Genomic DNA, 4,798 nt, shown 5'->3' on the forward strand with positions numbered 1-4,798 from the left:
ATAAAGCTCATTTAGAGAAGCTTATGTGAAGATGGTTTTTAGCTTATTTAAATAAACTTATTTGTTAAGGTTGTATGTTACTCATTTTTCCTCAAATGGTGATGGATTAGTAATTATTGAAACAACTTATTACTCTAACATATTAACAATGGTAAATTTAACAACTTATTAAGACACATAATTAACTATAAGCTAATTCAAACACTTAAAAATAGATTATCAAATATTAGAAAATAAGCTATAAGCTAATTTAAAATATATATAAGCATAAACTAAAAAAAAAAAAAAGCAGGCCAAACACCCCCTTAATATCACACTGAACTAACACACCAGCTGCTGCTGCTGCTGCAATGGAGGTCGTAAGTCCCAATCCATCATTCATTTACCTTCTCTTTCATTCTTTCTTTCTTTATGCAGCAGCATTTCTATTAATCAATTAATAATTGAGTAGTGATTATGTTTAACTGGTCAGGTGGAACGGAAGTCAACTCTAATATGTGCACCCATCATGGCGGATACCCTGGATCAGATGCTGACTCAAATGAATTTGGCTAAACCTTGTTGAAATCAGATTTGATAGCTTAAAAAAAGGTGTTAAAGAGGATATCCAAACCCTAATTCAATCTACTCCTCTCCCCACACTTTTCACTTACAGGTACTGTTTTACTATTTCCCACAACTTTAATATTAGTTACCCCCCTAGGCGTATTGTATTTGTATTGTATGAAGAATGCAGTCTAAATTAGAGTCATTAGAAATTGGTTCAAGGCAGGGTTAGGACTACTACGCTTCGGCTTCGGGTTATGCTTTCCTAGTTCCGTTTACACTTTGGAACTGCCACATTAATTGAGGAGTAGTTTGGTCATTTCACCTTCACACCCTATTAACTGAAAATTTTAACAAAATATTTATTTCATGTAAACAAGTCTAATAATTACACTACACATTAATATTTTTAGTTTTAACTTTTAACACACATGAATTGTTAATGTAACTGATTTTGTACTTTAGGCTCTTTCTCACATTTTTTTTGTTTGTCCTTTTTAAAAAGTCTATCATTTTACTGAACTTTTGTCCCATGGTTGGCGCAAATGTTAAAGCAAATCTTGGACACTTAAGGAATATGGACCAAGACCGGCTCGATTAAACAATAAACGTGAGTGATATTTGAGAGATTATATAAAACACATAGTTAAAGGTGAAATGATATTCTTTGTATTCATATATCATATGTATCGTTACAGACATTCGAGGTATATATATAGGACAATATGGCATCTACACTTGTACTATTGTTTTCCAGCTCTTCTCTGCTGTACAACCATCTTTGTCTTTAGTGAGCCCTTATGTTCTCTTAATCTCCTTTCGTAACAATGTTCAGAGCATAGCTCTCTTGATCTCATTCATACCAATGCTCCTTTCCGGGTGTTACCCTTACATAACCGTTTTGGCCAGTTCAGTTTACTTTCTCCAAAAACTGTAGTTACTGGTTCGTCCCATAAATTCGGTCAAAACCAGCTGAACCAGACCATGAACATCCCTAGTCTTAATAGTTAATCTGGCTTAAAATGTTTTCTGACTCTGTGTTACTTTGTAGGCCAAAATGGGAAGGTGGTCAGTATGATGGCGATGAACGGAGCCGATTGTCGGCTCTTCGGTTAGCCATGGAGTTAGGAGCTGATCACATTGATGTTGACCTTCAGGTTCCTTCTACGATACAGCAACTGTCGTTATCTGCTATAAAACATATTGTTTAAAGTTTCATTCAGATTTCTCATTTCAGTTACTCACTTGCAGGCTGTTGATGATTTCAAAAACTTAACCGGTGGAAATAAGCCTGCAAAATGCAAACTCATTGTTTCTTCACACAATTACCAAAATACCCCGTCATTAGAAGACCTCAACAACCTTGTCAACAAAATACAATCAACAGGAGCTGACATCGTGAAGATTGCAACAACTGCTGTAGATATAACAGATGTCGCACGCATTTTTCATATAACTTCTCAATCTCAAGTAAGCACATTTCACTGGTCATGTTATTATTACCATTGGCGCGACATTTTATTTAAGTAAATTGATTAATGTTACAGGTTCCAATTATATCAATGGCAATGGGTGAAAGGGGTTTGATATCTCGATTACTTAGCCCGAAATATGGCGGATATTTGACGTTTGGTACCATTGAACGCGGAAAGGTATCTGCACCCGGGCAGCCTACAATCCAGGATCTTTTGGATGTGTTCAATTTCAGGCAAATCAGGCCCGACACAAAAGTGTATGGTATTATCGGGAAGCCCGTTGGGCATAGTAAATCACCTTTGTTATACAATAAAGCTTCAGATCAATTGGGTTTGATGGAGTTTATGTGCATTTGTTGGTGGATGATGTAAAGAATTTTCTTGACACACGGATTTTGCTGGGTTCAGGTTGAATTATAATGTGTTTTATAAAAGTTATTTTTTTTTGTTTTTGGTTGAAAATCTTATGTATTGTTGTTGGATGCAGTTGTACCATTCCTCATAAAGAAGCTGTAGTTCAATGCTGTGATGAGGTTGATCCGACTGCAAAGGTAAATAATAATATAATTTTGCTAATAACATAAAAAACATAGCTATTAATGGTGTGATGGTGTTATTGATTGTCTTTTAACAGTTAATAGGAGCGGTTAACTGTGTTGTAAGGAGAGATGATGGGACGCTTTATGGTTGTAATACAGATTATGTAGGAGCTATTACTGCTATTGAAGATGGTCTACGAGGTTTCCTTCTAACTTAAGGCATTACGGGTCAGGTCAAAGCTGGTCCGGGTTGGGTTGAGCTCGAAACGTCAAACTGAACCAAACCGAAAAAAACAGATTATAGTAATTTATGTGAAATTAAAAAATGTGTGATCCAAAAGTTTTAAGTCCAAATGTTTAATAATCAATATTAACTTAATTTAAGCCCAAATTCATTTTTTTGGCTTGAAATTTTCAGGCCCAAATGGTAAAACCGAAACCGAACAGAACCCAATGTGAAAACCAAATAACCGAAACCAAACGGTTTTCAAAAATATAATTTTAGGTTTTTGGTTTGGGCCCAGAACCCACCCAAACCAAACCGACCCATATACACCCCTATTTATGACAACAATATCATTACAATGATAATCGATTCGCTGAATAAAGATGATATTTTAAGAGGTGTTATGCGAAAATAATAGTAATAATAATAACAGATTTGAGGGGACTTTTAGCCCGTTTGATCCATTTGTCATTGTCCGCTTTAGATGTTTTTTCATGTAACCCGTTTAAGATAAAACACAACCAAATTGACCTATTGAAAATTTGAATTTCCACTCGTACTCTTGCAGCTTCAGGCGTTCAAGATGGTGCAAGCGGGTCCCCCTTGGATGGTAGACTATTTGTGGTCATTGGTGCTGGCGGTGCGGGAAAAGCATTAGCTTATGGTGCTAAAGAGAAGGGTGCACGGATTGTGATAGCTAACCGAACTTATGGTTACTCTCACTGCCAACTAAATTGCAGATTGCACATAATGCTAAAATTATTTGCTTAAAATTGTTCCTTTATTAAACCGTGTAGATCGCGCTAGAGAACTTGCTGAGATAATAGGTGGAAAGGCTCTGTCTCTTGCTGATTTGAACACTTACAACCCGGAAGATGGTATGATACTTGCAAACACTACTTCAATTGGTATGCAACCAAATATTGATCAAACTCCTGTTTCCAAGGTATTATATGTTCTGATTATGTGTGTGTTGAATTTATAATGTTTTGCACTTGGAATTTAATGATGATCTGAGGTGAATATGTGCAGGAAGCTTTGACGTCGTATGCATTGGTATTTGATGCGGTTTACACGCCAAAAATCACCCGATTGCTTCGTGAAGCTGGAGAATGTGGGGCCTTGATTGTCACAGGGGTGGAGATGTTTATAGGGCAGGCTTATCAACAATATGAGAGATTTACAGGATTACCTGGTAAGATTTAAATGAAAATTTACAATGTGGAATATTACCATATCGGTTTTATTACAAGCTTTGTAATATTTTTTAATTGCAGCACCTAAGGAATTGTTTAGGGAGATTATGGCAAATTATTGAATCACTGATCGTCTCGGTTAAGGTACGCGTCTCTTTTTTATCTTGTCTTGTTATGTTATAATTTTCTAACGCTGGACTGTTTTTAGGTAAACGGGTCGACAAGGGTGCTCTAATTTTCATGATTTAGGTTTGAATGAAATGTTATCTTATGTACTATACAGAAACTGAAAGTTTCAAAGCAGCAACGAAGCAAGGAGGCGGTATTTTCAGTTATTGTTTATGCATCATTTGTACTTTCTGATGCTAAATTTAATTATTGTTGTATTTTTGTTATTTGTAAAATAGACTTGGGTATTAATTAAGACGTATCTTTTGAAAAGTAATGGCTCCCAATGTATTTTTGGATGGAGTGGGATTTAATACTATAGAAGTTCTATAATAATTACTAGACTTGTTTCATGGCTTTGAACTATTATCATACCGTGCAATCTTTAATCCTAGCTGAAGAAACACGGATCTAATCCCCTTATGGGTCCTAGATTCGATAAGTCCACAGGGCACAGGTCAAGTACAATACTACCAACGATATGAGTCCAATCTCCCAAAGTCCACTGACGGAAACCTGCGAAACAACCACCGTGAGCTCGTTACAGGAAGGACAAAAGGGGGGGGGGGGGTCTTCTCATAATCATCCTCCGGCGTGAGAATAAATACAGTTTTGATAGAGAGAAAGTACTTAGGTATTTAGAGTAGA

General features: G+C 36.1%; 1 pseudogene across 1 annotated transcript; it reads left to right on the top strand.

Annotated features, from left to right (window-relative positions):
* Positions 1 to 350: 350 nt before the first annotated feature.
* Positions 351 to 4,421, top strand: LOC143611041 (bifunctional 3-dehydroquinate dehydratase/shikimate dehydrogenase, chloroplastic-like; annotated as a pseudogene). Its single transcript, XR_013149703.1, has 12 exons — positions 351 to 359; positions 473 to 655; positions 1,598 to 1,703; positions 1,798 to 2,016; positions 2,094 to 2,429; positions 2,509 to 2,572; positions 2,656 to 2,761; positions 3,355 to 3,498; positions 3,584 to 3,732; positions 3,819 to 3,981; positions 4,064 to 4,126; positions 4,191 to 4,421. The product of XR_013149703.1 is annotated as a bifunctional 3-dehydroquinate dehydratase/shikimate dehydrogenase, chloroplastic-like (transcript).
* The last annotated feature ends 377 nt before the right edge of the window (positions 4,422 to 4,798 follow it).

The sequence above is a fragment of the Bidens hawaiensis genome, unplaced genomic scaffold (assembly GCF_021521415.1).
Source record: "Bidens hawaiensis isolate Kalapana, Puna unplaced genomic scaffold, B.hawaiensis_p1.1 tig00000237_1, whole genome shotgun sequence".
Classification (NCBI taxonomy): domain Eukaryota; kingdom Viridiplantae; phylum Streptophyta; class Magnoliopsida; order Asterales; family Asteraceae; genus Bidens; species Bidens hawaiensis.